Raw genomic sequence first — 22,625 nt, 5'->3', positions numbered from 1 at the left:
CAGTTGTCCAGGGAACTGCCCAGTGACTGAAAGCTTTGCCTCCACTGCAAATGAAAATTAAATGGTCCCCTTCATTAATCTTTCAAAATCGCTTGGCAGGCCACATTTGAAATTCTTTTGGATATTATAAAGCCTTTCATTCCAGATTAGAGATAAAGACTTAACATGCAAATGTCAATTGAGGTCAAGACATTGTAATTTATTTGGACCAAAGTACAACAGACAGTGAACCAACAGAGGTCAGACCTTTTCCAGTTTTAATTCATGGAATTTTAGAAAAGGAAGGAGTCTCTAATGAATAAGTCTCTTATTAGTTAGGTTATTAAGTAGTTCTGTTAATTCTGAAAAGGAGCTAGGGAGGAATGAATAAAAGCTAAGAAGATATCTTGGTCATATTCAGGAAATGTGTGATCTTTTCATTGAGACTGTAGAAGAGGAAAAAGTTCTTCTTGACTCTCCGAGGGTCTCTGAAAATTAAGCAAATGAAGAGAGATTAACAGGATAAAAGCATACAAATTTTTTCAAATTTTTACATGTTATATTGGAGGGCTTCCCTGTGACTCAGAGGTAAAGAATCTGCCTGCCATTGCAGGAGATGCAGGTTCCATCTTTGGATCTAGAAGATCCCCTGGAGAAGGAATTGGCAACCCACTCCAATAATTTCACCTGGGAAATCCCATGGACAGAGGAACCTGGAGGGCTACATTTCATGAGGCCTCAAAGAGTCAGACATGATTGAAGGACTAATACTTTCACTTTTCAGACAAAGAAATGATAAATTTGTGAAGAATTGACAAGACAGTGGGGTTTGGCCTAGGGTTAGTAAATGGTGAAGGAATTACTAGGAAGAAAAGGATTAGCTTAAGTATGTTTATACAGGTTTCTCAGCCCTAAATCCAATCTCTGGCAATATGAATGCCTATAATTTTCTCCTGGTATAGGGAGGGTACCTTATATATGGGAGTTTGATGACCAGTTTGGGGGAAGAAGGTTGGGGGTTGGAGAGACCTTCCTGCTTTTGCTGTTTTCTCAGATTCCTTCAGTTGAAGATATTCAGTATGTCAAGGTGCTATGTTTTAGGGGTACCATGTTCTGAATCTCATCAAGATGTACCTTGTTTAGTAAGATATTATTTTTAAAAATAATTATTTGAGAGCATTGTTGTGGATATATCACATTTAAGGGGAGGACTTTCCCCCCAGTTTATTGTTATTTGGTTTGAAAATTTCATTGAATTTTTGCCTGACCTCCCCTCTCCCAACAAAAAGTTCTAGATTACTATACCTTATATGCTCCTCCTTCTGTATGTGCATGCATGTGTGCTAAGTTGCTTTAGTCGTGTCTGAGTCTTTGTGACCCTATGGACCATAGCCCTCCAGGCTCCTCTGTCCATGGGATTCTCCAGGCAAGAATACTGGAGTAGGTTGTCATGCCTTCCTCCAGGGGATCTTCCCTACCCAGGGAGCCAACCCGGGCCTCTTAAATGTCTCCTGCATTGGCAGGCTGGTTCTTTACCATTAGTGCCACCTGGGAAGCCCAACCCTGTGCATACCTTTTTTTTTTTTTTAATATTTGTTTGGCTGTGTGGGGGTTTTAGTTGTAGTATGCAGAATCTTTCAGTTGCAAGATACGGAATCTAGTTTACTGATCAGGAATTGAACCTGGGTGCTCTGCATTGTGAATGCAGAGTCTTAGCCACTGGACCACCAGGGAAGTCCTTGTATACCTTTTTATTTCTCATTATGTGTTTAGTTCTGTCTCTTCCACTAGCTCTTAAGTCTCCACAAGGGTAGGAACTATTCAGTTTCCTTCACTATTTCCCAGTTCTTAACTCAGTGTATGCCATATAGTAAGTGCTTACTAAATATTCTTGAAAAAATAAATGGAAACCATATTGAAATACTGTGTAGATTTCTATGATGTAGTTAGTAAGTACAAGCAGTTTTTTATATGTCTATTAGCAGAGAAAAAAGAGCAGTTCTATAAGCATTTTTTAGGGGACACTGAACATGCAATTAAAAAGTTCATATTATAAAAACATTCTATTAGAATATGACCTTATTAAATACACAGTATTACATCATACTTCCAGACAAATTTTAAAAGTTTTGTGTGTGCACACTAAAACTGGTCTTGCTCCACTTTTGTTTGTTCATATTAAAATTGCAAACATAGGGTCCTGAAGAGAAATATTCTGAAGTACTAAGATTTATTTCTATTTCTGCTATTTTAAAATGGAAAAGTGATTTTTTTCGCCCCTAGAATTGAAATTTCAAATAGTTACCTTGGGGTTTTTACATAAGATGCATTTTTTTTCCTAAAGGCTCTTTTCTAGCTAAATCAATCGAAACCTATATTAATATTTATACATGTATCAGGATTGAATTTATTCTGAAATAGATTCCTAGGGTTGTGAAAGTTAGAGCTTGCTCTAACAAAAGATTTTAGCCTTCAAATTTTTTTTTCTTTGCTCGCTCATCTATCCCCTCCAACATTTCATTGAGTTTATAGAAAAATTAGTTGATTTCAACATCATTTTCACTTGCAATGGTTTTTAGCAGTGAGTGCTCAGGTCGATCAACTGCTTCCTTGGTCTTACAAACTATGCTATGCTATGCTAAGTCACTTCAGTCGTGTCCGACTCTGTGCGACTCCACAGACGGCAGCCCACCAGGCTCCGCCGTCCCTGGGATTCTCCAGGCAAGAACGCTGGAGTGGGCTGCCATTTCCTTCTCCAATGCATGAAAGTGAAAGGTGAAAGTGAAGTCGCTCAGTCCTGTCCAACTATTAGCGACCCCATGGATTGCAGCCTAACAGGCTCCTCCGCCTATGGGATTTTCCAAGCAAGAGTACTGGAGTGGGATGCCTACAAACTATGGGTAAGTAGTTATATAAAACCAGGTGTTTTGTATCAATATATCTCTTTTGCAGAGCCTGTGGAGAAATTGCCAGGAGCAAAAGTAGACCCTTTTTTCCTTCTTTAAACGACAGAAACCCTAAGAACCTTCACCATGAGCGAGACGGGACTTATGGTACAGCCACAAAAGAGAAGAAACGGATAACTTCGGAGGTTAATCATGCGGTGGCCTATCTGAACCTGTGTTTTGAGGACGCCAGTCAGGCCCCGCCAGCTGTCCCCAGCATCAGGAAGGACAACACTCCCCAGCTGGCTGAAAACTCCCGCCGCCCGCGCCCGAGCCGGGCTCGGAGAGCACGCGGGGCGGGGGCGGTCCCCGGCAGGAGGTAATTGGAAACCACACTACCCAGAGTGCTGTGCGCAGGCGCGGGCGAGAGGACGCCGGGCGCCGGCTGGGCTCGGCGAGGCCGCGCACAGGGGCGCGCGTCCGTCGGGTGCTCGCGCGGGGCCGGTGCGGCGCCGTCCGGGGCTGCAGGAACCTGGCAGCGCGGCTGCATCCTTGGCGAGGCCCGGGACGGGGGCGGGGGTGGGGAACCGAGCGGAGGGAACCAGCCGAGGACTGAGGTAACCGGGCTTTCGTCCCCCGCCCCCCCCCCCCCCCAACTCCCTCTTTTCTTTGTGCGGTGCTGTCCGCTCGTGCGAAGTCCTCGGTCACCTCAGCCCCGAGCCCAAATCGTAGCGCCGCCCGGGCTCGCGCCTGTGGCGGAGAAACTCCCCGAGTCCTGCACGCAGGAACCCAAACTCCCCTGCCGGGAGGGTTTGGACCCCTTCAGCCGCTGCGCGGTTTCTGTCGCCCCCTCCCCCGTTTGTGGCGAGAGGCAAGGCGCGGGGTGGGGGGGTAGTCGCGTTCCTCGAAGGGAACCCCGGTCTCCGACTCCCTCAGCCTGCCTCGTTCCTCAGGGTCTTTCGAAGAAGAGAGAGGCGGGCAGGTGCTTCGCGGGGTCCGGGCGAGGGCGGCATGTGGGGGCGGGGCGGGCCCGCGGACTGGGGCCCTGCGGTGAGGGACGCGCCGCCCGCGAGGGTCGGGGAGGCGGGCGCGGGTATCGGGGTCAGCCGCCGTCCGGGATGCTGGCCCTGGGGCCGTGCTGGCCGTCCGTCCGGAGGGTAACCCTCCGGGACTGGCCTGCCGGCGAGACTCATGACCCCGGGGGTCTGGCTGGCGTGTGCTGGGGGCTTGCAGCTCGCCTTAGGTGGAGACCCTGCGGGGGGCGGGGAGGTGTCGAAGAGTGCCTTAGAGTTTGAGAGCAGAAACTGCAGCCTCTTTCAAAACACGCCTCTGCTCAGTGGAGTTGTTTCACAGCCCGGGATGCCTGCTCTTTCCTCCTTTTCACGCACTTCTGGGCTTCGTTAGCCTGCTGGTTTCCCTGAGAGAGGCGATTTATCTCCATCCTTCGCGCTTTCTAGCCTGGGGCTGGTCCTTGACTGGATTTGACAGTCCTAGCTTTTGGATTGCCTGAGTTTGAAAAGGTTTTTGTTTTGTTTTGTTTTGGTATGTTTTCCCACCTGGCAATGTTAGATCGGGTGACTTTAAGTAGGCTATTGAACTTTTTTTGTCAGGATTCTTTTCCATCTGTATTAATAGCGTAACTATGCTTGGCCATTTTAGCTTATGCTTATGTTATACTGCTTCGGGAGGATTCTTTGAGAAAATGTTCTTGCAAGAAGCTAGGTTGACACAGGTGTTTTATCTGCTGGTTGCACTTTTGCTTTCTTTGCATTCCCCCTCTCCCCCCCTCCACCCCGGTGAGGTTAATTAATTGTTGGACTGTTGGTGTTCTTCATTCTCGTAGACCGAGGAAATTCTTTTCCTTCCTCTCCCTCCAGTGTTGATCCTGCCAGAGAGTAGTCTTGGGTAAGCAGAGGACCTCAGCTAAGCGGTGGGTTATTTCATTGGCTGCAGCTTTTCCTCCCCCTCCCTACGAGCACCCATTCTTTTGTCACTCATCCCGTGACCTACTTCAGACTTTAGTCGCTGTATATATCGCCTTTAAGATACAGAGAGTATGAACATAAATAAATATCAAAAGAAATTTCAGGATACCATACTCAGCTATTGCTTAACTTCATATTAACATTTCAAGTTGCCAATACTTTTAAAATCTTTTTAAAAACATTTATTTTTAATTGGAGTATAATTGCTTTGGGGCCTTCCTGGTGTCTCATCGGTAAAAAAAAAAAAAAAAATCTGCCTGCAATGCAGGAGGCGTGGGTTCCATCCCTGGGTGGGGAAGATCCCTAGAGAAGGAAGTGGCAACCTACTTCAGTATTCTTCCCTGGGAAATCCCATGGCCAAAGGAGCCTGGTGGGCTTCCTGGGGTCACAAAAGAGTCTGACACGACTTACTGACTAAAAAACAACAATAATTTCTTGACAATGTTATGCTGGTTTCTGCTGTACAACAGTGTGAAATCAGCTGTAAGTATGCGTATATCGCCTGCCTCCCACTCCTCTGGGTCATCACAGAGCATTTAGCTGAGTTTCCTATGCTATTAAGCAGCTTCCCACTATAGTGTGTATGTCAGTGTTGTTCTTAATTCATCCCCCTCTTCTTCCCCACCTCTGTCCACAAGTCTTTTCTCTGTGTCTTTATTCCTGCCCTATAAATAGGATCATCAGTATCATTTTTCTAGATTCTTTATAAAGCTGCTAATTCTTTTAACATTTGATAAGATTATTATTATTTTCTAAGATGGTAATATATTCTGTAATAATTGCACATTCTGTCTCCTGGCAGGAAATTTAATTCACAGCCACTGAAGATAATTTTTAAAAACATTGTTTCCTCACTTGTTAAGAAAGTGAGGTAGATATATTAGACTCCATATCCTTTATCAAAGTAGTTTATATTTAGAGGAATTTTAGGTTCATAGCAAATTTAAGTGGGAGGAACAGAGATTTCTCATATACACTCTGCCCTCATATGCTCCTGCCTTGCCCCATGTAAGCAGTCTCCCCCTCTATCAAAATCCCTACAGCAAAAAGGTAAATTTGTTAGTAACCTACATTGATATACCATTACCCAAAGTTCAGAGTTTACATTAAGGTTCACTCTTGCCGTCTATTGAATATTCTGTGGATTTAGACAAATGACCTTTTTTCAAAAAATCAAGAACTCTAAAGAATTGTAGAGAACTGAAAATGGGTTTGTCATTTTGAAAAGATTAAAGGGACTATTTTGAATGTCCTAAAAATTAATTTCAAGAATTTTATGTTTTAAAACATTGGATATCTAAACTGGTTTTTTATATTTGAATTTTCAACAAAGGTTAATTATTTTTATATATTAAGAACTAAAGCGATGAGGAATAAGAAATACTTCATAGAAGTAACAAAACGTCATGTCTTTCAGTCCTAAAACTCATTAGCTTGACCATTTCTTCACTATTCTGAAAAACATGTTTTATGTTAACCAATGAAGGAAGAAGAGATGGAACATTTAGAATAGACATTTGGGGATTTCCCTGGTAGTCCAATGGCTAGGACTCTGCGCTCCCAAGGCAGGGAGCCCAGGGTTGATCCCTGGTCAGGGAATTAGATCCCACATGCTGCAACTGAGAGTTCCAATGTTGCCTCTAAAGATACCACATACTGCAGTTGAGACCCAGCATAGTTAAAGTATACTTTTTTTTAAACTGATGTCAGTATTCGGGATATAACTACACTAAAATGTGACCCATTAGGCTTTTTTTTGATCTGTTTTCTTTGTCTGAAAGCCTTTTGTGGAAACATCAAAATGTAATAATGAGCTGGAACTAGACAGTTCTGGGTTAGAATACCAGCTCTTAATTTGTTGGCTGTGTGCCCACGGCAGGTTATTTTCTGAACCTATTTCCTTAAATGTAAAAGGGGGTAAAATACTAATTTTTATAACAGGTGAAGTCATTTTAGAAACTGTAAGGCACTATCGTTTATTGATATCATTAGTCACATGTTGTATTTCAGAATGCTGTCAGTTTATTTTTTTGTTGAAAACTGCTTATGTAAGTACTATGAAACTTTTTTTTAAAGGCTATACAAGAGAATTCATTGTGAATAGTTTAGTTGATTCTTGTGAGTTAGAGGTAAAATTATGGAAGAGGGTCAAAGGGAAGAGAAAATTTCTACTTTGTCTCTGGTTCTTAACCTGGGTTTATGGATGTACCCATAAATGGTCTTCCAAGATTCTGTGAATTCTGTGTATATTTCTGTTTTTCTGGAGAGAAGACCCACAGCTTTCAATGTATGTTTAAAAGGAGTTCACTACCCCTTTTTTAAAAAAAATGGGAGTGTAATAGCTTTACAATGTTGTGTTAGTTTCTGTTGTACAACGAAGTGAATCAGGTATGTGTATACATATATTTCCTCCCTCTTAGACCTCCCATCCATCTAGATCATTGCTGAGCTTTCTGTGCTGTATAATAGCTTCCCACTAGCTATTGATACATGTAGTGTGTGCACACACACTATATATATAGTTATATATATATGCTACTCTCTCTCTATATATACATACATATATATATATATATATAATGCTACTCTCTCAATTCATCCCACCCTCCTCTTCCCCTCTGTGTATCCACATGTCAGTTTCCTATGTTCTGTGTCTCTATTCCTGCCCGGCTAATAAGTTCATCTGTATTGTTTTTCTAGATTCCACATACATGTGTTAATATACAATAATGTTCTTTCTGAGTTGTCAGAATGAGAACACTGTACGACAGACTCTAGGTTCATCTACATCTTTACAGATGACCCAACTGTGATCCTTTTTATGACTGAGTAATATTCTATTGTATATATGTATCTTCTTTATCCATTCATATGTCAATGGACATTTAGGTTGCTTCCATGTCCTGGCTGTTGTAAATAGTGCTGCAGTGAGCATTGGGGTACATGTGTCTTTTTGAATGATGGTTTTGTAATCTATTCTGTAATAATTGCGCATTCTGTATCCTGTCAGGAAATTTAATTCACAGCCACTGAGGGTAATTTTTAAAAACACTATTTCCTCATTTCTTAAAAAGAAAGTGAAGAAGATATATTATACTCCACACCCTTTATCAAAATACGTTTAGAGCAATTTTAGGTTTATTGCAAATTAAGTAGGGGAACAGAGATTTCATATACCCTCTGCCCTCATATGCCCCCTGCTTTGCCCCATATATGCACAGTCTTCCCACTATCAAAATCCCCACACCAAAAAGGTACATTTGTTACAGTCAGTGAACCTACAATGATATACCATTACCCAAAGTCTAGAGTTTTACATTAAGGTTCACTCTTAGTGTTTGTTGTATATTGTGTGGATTTAGACAAATGACCCTTTTTCAAAAAAAAAGAACTCTTAAAGAGTTAGAACTGAAAATGGGTTTGTCATTTTGAAAAGATTAAAGGGACTATTTTGAATGTTGGGATTCTCTGGGCAAAAATACTGGCGTGGGTTGCCATTTCCTTCTCCAGAGGATCTTCCCAACCCAGGGATCGAACCTGAGTCTCCCGCATTGCAGGCAGACTCTTTACCATCTGAGTCACTGTGGAAGCCCCCAAATTAATTTCAAATGGCTTTTGTGTATTAAAACATCGGATATTTAAACTGGTTTCTTATATTTGAATTTTCAACAAAGGTTAATTATTTTTATATATTGAGAACTAGAGAGATGAAGGAGAATAAATGCCTCTTAGAATAACAAAATGCCCTATTTTTCAGTCCTAAAACTCCTTAGCTTGACCATTTCTTCACTTTTCTGAGAAATATGTTTTTGTGTTAACCAGTGAAGGAAGAATAAATGGAACATTTAAAATATACATTTTTTTTACACTAATGTCAATATTCAAGATATAACCATATAAAATGTGACCCATTAGGTTTGTTTTTTTTTTATTTATTTGTCTGAAGGGCTTTTGTGGAAGCATCAGAATATAATAATGTATTGAACTCAGTTCTGAAACTAGACAACTCTGGTTTAGAATATCAGCTTTTCACTTTTGGCTGTGTGAACCAAAAATGGTCTTCCAAGAATCTGAATTCTGTGTGTACTTGTGTTTTTTCCTGGGGAGAAGAACCAAAGCTTTCAACATACGTTTAAAAGGAGTTCACAACCTTTTTTAACAGAACCATTTAGATAACAACCATTAGCTTCAGTTATCTAGGTTTCTGTACTAGATTTTTTGCATATTATTTTCAAAATTAGTGTTTTTGAGAAAAAGTGAACAGAATTGTGTGTGTGTGTATGCAGATAATTTTTGAAGCACTGCGAATGCCTGTTTTTCTTCTAGAACTGGCGGTTGATATTTTTGATGTAGTATGTTGATAGCAGTCAAAGTACTGCTGCTTACACCTGGAGTACATACCACTGATTGATCCATTACTGTTAGTGAGTTAATTTCCACGCCTCCCTCCACCCCTCTAGTGTTGATGGGCAGCAGACTGCGTGGCGAAGCATGCACCCTAGTACCATCCAGCACATTGGAATAGTATTTTGAAATGTTAAAAGATAACTTGGTTTGTTTATCCTAAAATCTAGATTTTTTTTTTCTTTTCTCAACAAAATACTAAAATGCTAATGAAAATTAAGTATTTTTTCTTCCAAGCTAGGTGATGATATTTATATTGTATATTTCTGGTGTGATATTTCATCTTATATAACACAGAGTATGAAGTTCTATTGAATCCTAATTGATGATCATTTTAAGGTTCAGCACTGCTAGTTTGGAAAGAATATGAAATTTATAATCAGCTTATGTAGATTAGATGGTGATTTGTGATTTTAATTATGACATTTAAAATTGATATTATTTGCATTTTGTGAATTTCAGAAGTATGTTAGAGTTCTAAGATTGAGTTCATTCTTGTAATAGAGTTTGGAAGTAAGCTACATCAAACTGCCCTATTTTCTTTGTTAGTGATAGGTTGCTGAACTATAGGGCTTTACAGTGTGAAGCCAACTTCTGTTTCTGGGTCAATTACTGGTAGCAGTCACAAGGTCTAAAGACTGAGATGGATCAAGTGATGGTATACCAACTTATGAATGAATCTGTTCAGTGGAGTAATGTGTTTTTGTCTTTTTGAGTTTTCTTTTTTCTTTGATATTGGTATTTTCATTTGACATCTGAATGCTTTTTCACAGTTCAAGGTTTTAAATAAATAGTTGGGAATTTATAGACTAGTCTACAAATTAGTAGCAGAATTGTGTTCAACTCTCTAGACTTGCACTTTTTATAAAATCTGAGAGGTCTGTATAGATCTCAAAGATCAATTAGAGGTGAATGTCAGCATTTGCATAGTACCACATATATATATTTGTCACTATGCTGCATCTTTTGTTATTTTATTGCAGAGGATTGCTTATTTCTTGAATAATGAAAGTGTGAGTTTAATTAATTAGAAATGGAAAACAAAAGAATCATTTTAGCAAAAATTTTACCTGTGGAAATACTGTCACATTAAAAAGATCAGTGTTTTTATAAGGGAAAAGAATCTGAAAAAGAAAAACATGTAACTGAGTCACTTTGCTCTTCACCTGAAACTAACACAACATTGTATATTCACTAAAGGTCAGTGATTTTATGTGTATTTTCTTACTCTTAAACTTTAAAAATATTAAAAAACATTTTCTCTCTGGGGAGAATATTATATCCATATTGTGGTTCCATAATCTAAACATACCATGCAAGATGTACAAAGACAGAATTAATGCTGTCTTCAGCCTCCTGTTAAGAGTTTTGGCTGTACAGTCATGCATGCCTGTGTTGAGACCTAGGCATTGCCACTTAATACGCTGTGTGACCTTGGGTAGGTTTCTTAACGTCTCTGAGCCTTATTAGCAACAGCTATAAATATAGTAATAATACTGCTTTGAATTATCCTGAGGATTGAATAAATGTGAAATATCTTAACTCAAATAATAGAACTTGCTTATATAGCTTATGTGCCAGACAGTTTATTAACTCATTTAGTCCTTGTAACAATCTTAAGAAGTTTGTATTGCTGCTTTCCTCATTTTTACAGGTGAAGAAACTGAGGCTAATAAAAGATTATGTAACCTAACCAGAGTCATAGTCATACATGCAAAGTAGATAGTAAGTACTCAGCTAATGCTGACTGTTGTATCCAGGGGTCCCCAACCTCCAGGCCTCAGACCAGTACCTGCTGTCCGATCAGTGCCAGAATTAAATTAAAGTGTACAATAAATGTAATGCACTTGAGTCATCCTGAAACCACCCTGTTTCCAGTTCATGGAAAAAATTGTCTTCCATGAAACTGGTTCCTGGTGCCAAAAATGGTTGGGGACTACTGGTTGTATCGATAGTTTTTTTTTTTTTTTAAAGAAAGGCTTAGAGCAATATAACCAGTTCTCATCTTTTGCTATAGTGCAAAATGCATCTGAATGTAGATCACTATATAGCATATTGTATTTCTTTGCTGGAAAAAATGTTGATTGGAGGATTGTGTTCCTCACCGAGGACTGAGGATCACATAATTTATAAAAGTAATAGTGTCAGTTTATTGAATGCTTACTGTGAACTAGATACAGGGCTAAGAATTAATACATTACATATATTACTTCATTTATTCTTCACAGTAGTCTTTAACAGTACGCTCAGAGTGGTTTTAAGTAACTTGCCTAAGGTTATACAGCTAATGGGACTCTGAAAACTGGCTCTTAAGTCTGCTATTAACTGCTAGTTTTTGTGCCTTGTGTTAAATACAACTATAGTTTTCTCTAAAAAAAAAAGGCAACAAGTTAGTTTTAAATAGAAAAAAAGTACTTGCATAGTTTAGAACTAGAAGTACACAGGCTCTCTGTATCCGCAGATTCCATATATGTAAATTCGAGGAAACTCGGATGAAAACATTCAGGGAAAAAAAAATTCCAGAAAATTCCAAAAAGCAAAACTTGAATTACCTGCACACTGGTGACTTATTTACATAGCATTTACATGGTATAGTTGTTTATTGTTCAGTTGCTAAGATATGTTTGACTGTTTGCAACCCCAGAGAGGATTTAAAGTAAATGAGAGGAGGTTGTACAAGGTTATATGCAAATACCATGCATGCCATTTATGTAAGGGACTTAAGCATCCTTGATTTTGGTATGAAGGGCTGTGTCCTGGAACTAATGCCCCAGGATACTAGGGGACAGCTGTAAACAGTGATTACCCAAATCTGTGGTCTCTTAGGCCAAGCCTAGCTTGCTGCTGGTTTTGTAAAGTTTTATTGGAACACAGCTACTCTCATTACTTTATGTATTTATCTGTGGGTGCTTTCCTACTGCACTGGCATGGTTGAGTAGTTGTGACAGAGTCTGGATGGTGCATAAAGCCTGAAATATTTACTGTCTGGCCCTTTATAGGAAAAGATGCTGACCCCTGACCTAGACCAACACTGTTCTTTTATAAATGAAGAAACTGAGACGTGAGAGATTAGGTAACTTCCCAGTAATGCAGCTAGTTAAAATCCAGTTCCCCTAATACCTCCCTCACTGTTTTTTCCCCTATACCATGCTACTTCTTAAGCCTTATAAAATCAACAAGTGTATCATATGATTGTTATATAAGGGACTGTAAAGTACTCTGAAATATTATTATATATAAGAATATTTAACCTAGTTAAAACAGACATGCTAGCTATAGTAAGAGGAAATATTTGGTCATTTTTCTTAGAATTTGAAGAGCTTTGGGAATATACTTTGTATGGCCCATGCCTTAAAGGTCTATGGCTAGTTTTAAACTTACATTTTCTTATTTTACTCCATAAATTTCTCTGTAACCAAAAAAAAGAGGCTGTAGAATTTATTCATTAATTGGTTTGAAAACAGCAGTTCAAGTTAGAAGCATATCACATATACATTTTTAAAAAGATCGTATAATTTGTACCTAGTTTTTTTTGCTTACTAGTACTTTATCCGTGGCCATTTTTAAGCACTGAGGTGATGTGATCAGATTTGAATTTGGGGATGATAACTTGCAGCAGTAACAAGGATGTGAGAGAAGAGGCTGTGGGGAGGCTGTGAGATGATGGGGCCTGTGAGTGAAGTGCTGTGGCTAGAGAAGCAAGGCCAACAGTATGAGGAGAAGTTAGGGAGTAGAGTTATAACCTAGTTATGAAACTAGATTATAGTTGGATAAGTGGAATGGGAGCTTTGAGTACATATAAGCTATTGCATTTTTAATGGGGAGCCTTCTTGATCACCAAGGCTAGTTTAGATTCTCCCATGTTACCCAGTGTATCTCCCTACTATTGCCTTAACCGCAGTATTGTGACCACTTGTTTGTGTCCCAAAGGGATGACTCAAGCTCCTTAATAGTAGGAATTACGTCTTATTCATCTTTTTTGGGGGAGCGGGGGACTTATTTTAGGTAACTTAAAAAATTAGATTATGCTTGTGCATAAATTTTTTTTTCCTTTTGGAGGAGGGCATGGCAACCCACTCCAGTATTCTTGCCTGGAGAATCCTATGGACAGAGGAGCCCCGGGGGGCTACAGTCCACAGGGTTGCAAAGAGTCAGACACGACTGAAGTGACTTAGCAGGCGTATTTTTTTTTTTTTTTAAGGAAAATATAAGAGATAGACCGGATAAGGTATTCCTGAATTTCTTCATATTTAGGGTCTGGCTCTTGCAGCATTTTAAGAAGTCTTGTTTTTTCCATACATTACAACCTCCTAGTCCATCTACAACATGGATGATGCAACCTTCCGTTAGCGTGCTGTATCATCTGCTGAGGGGTTTTCTTTTAGGCCACCAGCACCATCCTTCTAATTTTGGAGCAAGTACTTCTTGGTGTGTAATGCATGTTATTTTTGCATGTATCTTGGTAGCAAAATGTAATTCAACCTCACCTATTCTGACTGCTTTTCTTGAGCCCCTTTAAATAATTTTCTTCAGACACTATAGTGAAAACTAGTTTGTGAATCAGTACCTTGGTAAAGACAACAGAAATGAATGACTAGAAAAGTGAAATTTAAAAAGATACACAAAATGCAAACTTCAATTTTTATGAAATTCAACAGACATACAATTATTGTCAAATACAACTTTGTTCTAAGAGTTTCTAGGCACTTGATTTTTGTACCTACCTCGTTGAAGTGTGTTTAAAAAAAAATACGGACCAGACCCACTTTGAATAGCACTGCTCTAACGCCCTTTTTTGTTGCTTTGCGTGTTCACCTGTGAATTTCCAAAACCTGCAATATAACATCTGATGACTGACTGAATGATTAAATATAAGGCGAATGGTATTTATCCTTAACACTGACAGTGTTTGGGTTTTTTTGTGAAATGTTATAAAATCATATGACCAGTATATATCATATCCTTTAGTATATATATATGTGTGTGTGTGTGTGTGTTGGCTTATGTGTTTATTTTGTTAAGACAAAAGGAGTTCCCAAACTCCTAAGAGAAGACTGATTCTCATATAGCCATGGTAACAATTAGTCATCAGAACCAGTTTGAAATTGGCTTACTTAATAAATGACAGTTCTTTAGCGTTGGTTTTAAGTCTGTTGAATGAATCAGTAACAACGTAGTGAATAAGATTTTGCAAGCCTCTGAAAGCTCACCAGCCACTAAGCACCACACTCCCTTCCAAGCTGAGATTAGCGGTGTGCTCTACTCAGAGTGTGCTTGACCAGCAGGGCTCTCACTGGAGTATATAATAATTCTTACTTAGCTTTGTGTTTTGTTTCATATATTGAATGGGAAGTATCCCAATTTTGGACGCTTGGAAACAAATTATTGGTGAATTAATTTTTTAGTAGACTTCGTTTTTATTCAGATAATTATCATTTGTTATTTGAGTACAACCCTGTGACTTTTCTGACATTCTTAAGTAAAAATAATAATAGAGACTCTTTAAGAGTTCACAAATGTAGTTCACGAATTAGATAAAATTCAAGTCCTTTTTAAAGCAAGTTATTTTATACTAGACTTTTAAACTATTATGATTGTAATAAATGCAGTGGTCTAAATCAAACAGGCAATGATTATGGGTAGTGGAACTGGAGTAGAATGCCTTTTTAATAAAACAGACCTTAAAATAGAAACATCTTACAAAATATTCAGTATAGTGAAAATGTTGTTTAGGGATCCTGAAAATGACAGTAGTGTTTAACAAGCAGACATAACAAATAACAATTGTCTCTAATATATGCTAAGAAAAACGTTTTTTTGTAAGTCATAGTAGTAAATTTTTGGAAGTTATTTGTATCTTTAATGAGTAGGAACTACTGAAGCTTGTCAATTCAGTTTGTCAAAGAAGCAGATTCTCCTTTAATTATTGGCACAATATATTTTCTTCTGGATCATCTGATTCAAAATTTAAAATCTTGGTGCACAGCAACTAGAGAGTAGCTCCCGCTTCTTGCAGCTAGAGAAAGCCCATGCACAGCAACAAAGACCCAGGGCACCCATAAATAAATGAAATTAAAATTTTTTAAATCTCTGCTATTTGCTTTTGTTAAAAAAAAAAAAAAGAGGAAATAATGAGTGTAGCTTAATTTTTTCTGACTTAAAAGTTAAAAAATGAATTTAACATATTAATCTTTGTAATGAAATAATTGAAAAATGTCTTTGCTAAGTGACATCCTTTGTGATTATTGTTAAAATAATACATCCAGAATTCAGGGTTAAAGTAATTTAATTATATGTTGATTTAGATAATAGAAAAAGAGTCTCCAGGGTTCGTAACTATTCTGTTTGTTTGGAAAGTATTTTTAGTACCTCTGCTAACTGTATGCTGTGCTCAACATGGGCCTAGTAGAAGTGAGTAGAAATTGCCTATGTTTTGCGGACTTAGTGTTACTGGAAATACTAATAGTAATCAGGCAATTATTACAAGTATTATAAATTTGAATAAAGGTTGAGTATGGTATAACAACAGACTGGTTCCAAATAGGAAAAGGAGTTCGTCAAGGCTGTATATTGTCACCCTGTTTATTTAACTTACATGCAGAGTACATCATGAGAAACTCTGGACTGGAAGAAACACAAGCTAGAATCAAGATTGCCGGGAGAAATATCAATAACCTTAGATATGGAAATGACACCACCCTTATGGCAAAAAGTGAAGAGGAACTCAAAAGCCTCTGGATGAAAGTGAAAGTGGAGAGTGAAAAAGTTGGCTTAAAGCTCAACATTCAGAAAACGAAGATCATGGCATCTGGTCCCATCACTTCATGGGAAATAGATGGGGAAACAGTGGAAACAGTGTCAGACTTTATTTTTCTGGGCTCCTAAATCACTGCAGATGGTGACTGTAGCCATGAAATTAAAAGACGCTTACTCCTTGGAAGGAAAGTTATGACCAACCTAGATAGCATATTCAAAAGCAGAGACATTACTTTGCCAAAAAAGGTTCATCTAGTCAAGGCTCTGGTTTTTCCTGTGGTCATGTATGGATGTGAGAGTTGGACTGTGAAGAAGGTTGAGCACCGAAGAATTGATGCTTTTGAACTGTGATGTTGGAGAAGACTCTTCAGAGTCCCTTGGATTGCAAGGAGATCCAACCAGTCCATTCTGAAGGAGATCAGCCCTGGGATTTCTTTGGAAGGAATGATGCTAAAGCTGAAACTCCAGTACTTTGGCCACCTCATGTGAAGAGTTAACTCATTGGAAAAGACTCTGATGCTGGGAGGGATTGGGGGCAGGAGGAGAAGGGGACGACAGAGGATGAGATGGCTGGATGGTATCACTGACTCGATGGACGTGAGTCTGAGTGAACTCCGGGAGTTTGTGATGGACAGGGAGGCCTGGCGTGCTGCGATTCATGGGGTCGCAAAGAGTTGGACACGACTGAGCGACTGATCTGATCTGATCTGATGGTATAATCTGCTTTATAAATACAATGAAAAAGATATTCATTTGTTACAGGAGCACAGAGGAAGTACACCCAATCCAGGCTAAGAATAAGGGAGATTTTTTTAGGGCCTTTTTGAGCAAATAAACCTGAGTTGAGTCTTATAAAAATGAGTTAAGAGTCAGCTGGGAAGGATGGATGTTGCTTTAAGGGCATTTCAAAATGAGAAGATAGCCTGAACAAAGACAGAAAGATAGCATGAAGTGTGTAGAGAATTATATGCAGTCAGGTTTTTCTCTGCACAACATAAGGTGGGGTTTACCATCTTATTTCACAAATATACACGTTAATTTTGATAAATACACATTCTCTGTCAACTTTAAGATGTGGCTCTGAAATCAGAAACCACTGTAAAATAAAATACTTTCTATCATTTAAAGTCTTCATCTAACTGAATTGTAAAGAGTACAAACCAAACTTCTTTTAAGGAAGCTTGAGTCTCCTAGCACTGTTGCTGCCTGTAGTAGGTACTGCATCAGTAACTGTATAGCTCTGAGTTGTCTTTAGAGGTGCTTTCAGTCGAAGTGCTTCTCTTGTCATGGAGCACAGGCTCTAGAGTGCACAGGCTCAGTCGTTGATACTCGGGCTTAGTAGCCCTGTGGCATGTGGGATCTTAGTTCCCAGACCAGGGGTCAAACCTGTGTACCCTGCATTGGAAGGCAGATTCTTAACCACTGGACTACCAGAGAAGTCCTCAAAGTGCCATTTAGAATTCTTTCTACTAGTATAAATGCAAAGAAGTTTGAAAAACAGTATAAAGTGGACTGACTTATTACAGTTGTACCTTTATGCTTTTGCTGTAAGTCCTCTTTTCTCTGATTATTGCAAGTTGTTGTGTTTACATGTAAAAAAAAATACATTTTTGTTAGGTATTTTCTGCAGTGAATCAGTAAAACCTATGTTCTTCTTTTTGAAGTACTTTAGTCTTCAGCTGTTGGTTGATATGACTTTATTGGCACTTAGAGGAACAAAAAAATGATCTTAACTTCCTACCTGTTTTAGTGCCATAATGTACCAGTGCTAAGTCACTTCAGTCATATCTGACTCTTTGCCACCCTATGAACCATAGCCTGCCAGTCTCCTCTGTCCATGGGATTCTCCAGACAAGAATACTGGAGTGGGTTGCCATGGCCTCCTCCAGGGGATCTTCCCAGCCCAGGAGATTGAACCCAAGTCTCTTACGTCTCCTGCATTGGCAGGCGGGTTCTTTACCATTAGTGCTACCTGGGAAGCCCCATAATGTACCAGAGTGTGATAGAAAAAGACTCTGTGGACCATCCCTCTTTTTTTCTGTTGTGTTTATAAACTCTTACATCACCAACTCAGTGGACATGAATTTGAGTAAACTCTGGGAGATAGTGAAGGACACTGAAGCCTTGGGTGCTACAGTCCATGGGGTCACAGAGTCGGACACGACTTAGCGACTGAACAACAAATATTTGGGGAAGGAGTATCTTTTTTTTCTTTCTAAGAGAATCTTAGGTACATTAAAAATAATTCTGGGTTAGAGTTTAGGTGGAGTTACACTTTAACTCATTACAAATTTGTGTTCTTTAAAGAACTTAGCTGACTGATGAGACTTATAGAGTGAAGTGTTTTACAGTAAATATTCTTTTCCTGTTCCTGGCTTCCTGTTCTATTATATATAACAAAATTTTTTAAAAATTCAAGACACTGGATTATTTAAATACACCATTAAAATTTTTTTTTTTTTTTTGGCTACACCAGAGGTCTTGTGGGATCTTGGTTCTTCAACCAGGGATCGAACCTTCACCCCCTGCATTGGGAGCATGGAGTCTTAACCATTGGACCTCCAAGGAAGTCCCTAAAAAGACCATTTTAAAATAATTTGGTATGAAAGTTTTTGAGCTCTTGTCTCTTGCCCAAATCTAACATCAAATATAAAAGCAATTTTATGAAAATGAGTATTTGCTAATACCCTTTTGATAGAGCAGTCCTCTGACAAAGGAAATTATTTTATGACCATAATAAAACTTTCTACTAGACAGAGCTAGAGTAGTTTGATATAAGGGGGAAAATGTGTGATAGTTTTAAATTGAGTATATTTAAACCTAGTGAAGTTTAAATGAGATATTAATGATACCTACAGTCACAATACCCACTTAGGACATGAAATACAGTATGACAAAAGTTCTAGATGAAAGAAGACTCATGAGGCTAACCAGTAATGGAGAACTGACTCGGTTTTTTTAAATTTGGGGGAAAAAACACCCAGCCCACAAGAATCAGGTTAATTCAGTCACATATGATGCAAGCTCATGTGGGTAAGATAAATGGGTGTCTTTGAGACATAATCTCAGTTCACACTGTTAGGTAGATAAGTCTAAAACACAAGAGGAAGACAGTGAACAAACTAGAGAAGTACAGTCTATGTTCATAGAAGGGAGATCACGTCTTATTGGGAGAATTAGAGACGTCGTGGAAGAAACATTACTTAATAAACTAGGCCTTCACATCCTTCTGCATGCGGAGAAGCTTTGAGGGCTTGTGCATATACTTGAGGAAAGTGGAATAATGACATCTGTGAAATAGTAGAAGAATGAACTGAATCAGAACTGAACTGAAACCCTAGCTTCCACAATTTTCTACCTGTGTGACAGGGCAAGTCAGGGATGTTTAGGCCATCTGTAGTGTCGTGGATGTGCGTGCTAAGTCGCTTCAGTTTGTGTCCAACTCTGCGACGCTATGGACTGCCACCCGCCAGGCTCCTTTGTCCATGGAATTCTCCAGCCAAGAATACTGGAGTGGGTTACCATGCCCTCCTCCAGGAGATCCTCCCGACCCAGGGATCAAGCTCAGTGTCTCCTGCATTGGTAGGTTGGTTCTTTACCACTAGTGCCACTTCGTGATGCTTAAATGAGAGTATAGTCAGCCCTCTGTGTCTGTGGATTCTGTGTAAACGGAGGGCCAACTGTATTCTACCATTTTGTATAAGACACTTGAGCATCATCTGGTTTTAGTATCTGAGGGAGGTTCTTGAACTACTCCTCTGTGGATACTGAAGGACAGCTGTATCTGTAAGATTTCTGGGAAAATACGTGACACTCAGTGGTTTAGTAAGTAGTGTTTCCCCTTTTTCCTATTTTATGTCAAAACTTAGTGGAGGAAAAGATTGGAAGGTAGGCTGGAGTCAGAGCAAGAAGAGCCTTGAACGCCTGGATAAGCTGCTGAAATGCATAACATTAAGCAGCTTGGAAGTGACACAGCCACATAAGTCTGGTGGTCCTACGTAGATGTTTCGGGTTGGGATGGAGAGGCATAGTGACTGGTTAATGAAAGATGCAGGAGTCTGAATTAGAGTGCAGTGAAAGAGAGGAGAGTTTAGGGAGAGTAGGAAGAAAGACAAATGGGGGAGAGATTTTTCCCAAGTAGAAATCAGGGGAATTGAAATTAATAGGTTATGTAAATCAGAAAAGCAGTCAGATATGGCTCAGGTTTTTGAATGAGGGCAGCTGAAAAAATGGCATTGCCACTTGCAAAAGCAGAGGAATTAGAAAAAATAGCTGATTTTAGAGGGGAGAGGGTAGAGAATTTGACTTTTCATGTATTTTTTTGTTCTGTGATTCTCTTTCACTTGCGGTATGCTCTGAATCATAATGCAGGGATTAACAGCACAGACATTTGGAAAGTGTCCTGCTGGCTAAGTTTGAGTCCTGACTCTACCACTTAAAATTATTATATCCTTAGGGAATTGACCCTTTTGTCAGTATGTAGTGACACAACATAAAACTGCCCATCTAAACCATTTTTAAGTGTACAGTACATTAGTCTGTGTGGATCACAATCAAATGTGGAAAATTCTTCAAGAGATGGGAATACCAGACCACCTGACCTGCCTCTTGAGAAATCTATAAGCAGGTCATGAAGCAACAGTTAGAACTGGACATGGAACAGCAGACTGGTTCCAAATAGGAAAAGGAGTACGTCAAGGCTATATATTGTCACCCTGCTTATTTAACTTCTGTGCAGAGTACATCATGAGAAACGCTGGACTGGAAGAAGTACAAGCTGGAATCAAGATTGCCGGGAGAAATATCAATAACCTCAGATATGGAGATGACACCACCCTTATGGCAGAAAGTGAAGAGGAACTAAAGAGCCTCTTGTTGAAAGTGAAAGAGGAGAATGAAAAAGTTGGCTTAAAGCTCAACATTCGGCTTAAAGCTCAACATTCAGAAAACGAAGATCATGGCATCTGGTCCCATCACTTCATGGCAAATAGATGGGAAAACAGTGGCTGACTTTATTTTTCTGGGCTCCAAAATCACTGCAGATGGTGATCGCAGCCATGAAATTAAAAGATGCTTACTCCTTGGAAGAAAAGTTATGACCAACCTAGACAGCATATTAAAAACCAGAGACATTACTTTGCCAACAAAGGTCCATCTAGTCAAGGCTATGGTTTTTCCAGTGGTCATGTATGGATGTGAGAGTTGGACTGTGAAGAAGGCTGAGCGCCGAAGAATTGATGCTTTTGAACTGTGGTTTTGGAGAAGACTCTTGAGAGCCCCTTGTACTGTAGATGGAGATCCAACCAGTCCATCCTAAAGGAGCTCAGTCTTGGGTGTTCATTGGACGGACTGATGTTGAAGCTGAAACTCCAATACTTTCGCCACCTGATGCGAAGAGCTGACTCATTTGAAAAGACCCTGATGCTGGGAAAGACTGAGGGCAGGAGGAAAAGGGGACGACAGAGGATGAGATGGCTGGATGGCATCACCGACTCAATGGACATGAGTTTGGGTGAACTCCGGGAGTTGGTGGTGATGGACAGGGAGGCCTGGCGTTTATGGGGTCACAAAGAGTCGGACATGATTGAGCAACTGAACTGACTGACTGACATTAGTCTTAAAACACTATGTACACATTGTTGTGCAACACATTTCTGGAACTTTCCATCTTGCAAAACAGAAATACGTATATCTATTGAACAATAACTCTTCTTTTTCCCCACCCCTCTGCCTCTGACAAACACAGTTTATTTTTTTCATGAGCATATGACTACTTTAGATACCAAGGGGGAAGGTGGAAGAGGGTGGGATGAATTGGGAGATTGGGATCGACATATATACACTACTGTGTATGAAACACATAACTAAGGGGAACCTGCCGTATAGCACAGAGAACTACTCAGTGCTCTATGGTGACCTAAATGGGAAAGAAATCCAAAAAGAGGGGATCTATATGTATATTTATAGCTGTTTCATTTTGCTTTATAATAGAAACTAACACAACATTGTAAAGCAACTATACTGCAGTAAAAATTACGTTAACTATTATCTTATGGTTTCTGGGAGTGAGGAATCTGGATACAACTCATCTGGGTCCTCTGCTTAGGATTTCACAAGGCTGCAGTGAGCGTGCTGACCTGTGTTATCATGTGGAGGCTTAACTGTGAAACAGTCTACTTCCAAATTCATTTAGAAAGTTGGGATAATTTCTTTGCAGCAGTGTGACTGAGGACCCTAATGTTTTACTGACAGGTGGAGAACTCCCTCCGATCCTGGGGATTGCCTGTAGTTTCTTGCTGCAGGGTTCTCTATCCATGGCACTTGGCTCCTTAAAGGCTTGCAGGTGACCCTCTCACTTCAGTCTGTTCAATCTTATATAATGCAACATAATCAAGCGAGTGACACTTCATCACCTTTCCATGTTCTGTTGGTTAGAAGCAAGTCACAGGTGGGTCTTATCCTCAGGATTATATGAAAGCATGACTCATGGCGGGGGGTCACTGTTCTGTGTCCACCACAGTAACTTTAAGAAGATATTAATAACTATAATCTGTAATCTTACATTGAACATTTTGGTCCCTGTCAAAAGCTAGAAACAGTTGTTGATGCAATTAAT

The 22,625-nt window shown here is 39.4% G+C and overlaps 1 protein-coding gene across 1 annotated transcript in view; it reads left to right on the top strand.

The window, feature by feature from the left end:
• Window positions 1-3,330: 3,330 nt before the first annotated feature.
• Window positions 3,331-22,625, top strand: part of KLHL8 (kelch like family member 8) — a 70,902-nt gene continuing 51,607 nt past the window's right edge. Inside the window, exon 1 of the mRNA XM_019963066.2 lies at window positions 3,331-3,481. The gene's annotated coding sequence lies outside the window, so the exon portion shown is untranslated. The remainder of the gene's footprint in view (window positions 3,482-22,625) is intronic.

This window comes from Bos indicus, chromosome 6, assembly GCF_029378745.1.
Source record: "Bos indicus isolate NIAB-ARS_2022 breed Sahiwal x Tharparkar chromosome 6, NIAB-ARS_B.indTharparkar_mat_pri_1.0, whole genome shotgun sequence".
NCBI classification, from domain to species: domain Eukaryota; kingdom Metazoa; phylum Chordata; class Mammalia; order Artiodactyla; family Bovidae; genus Bos; species Bos indicus.
This window is presented reverse-complemented; position numbering and strand designations above follow the sequence as displayed.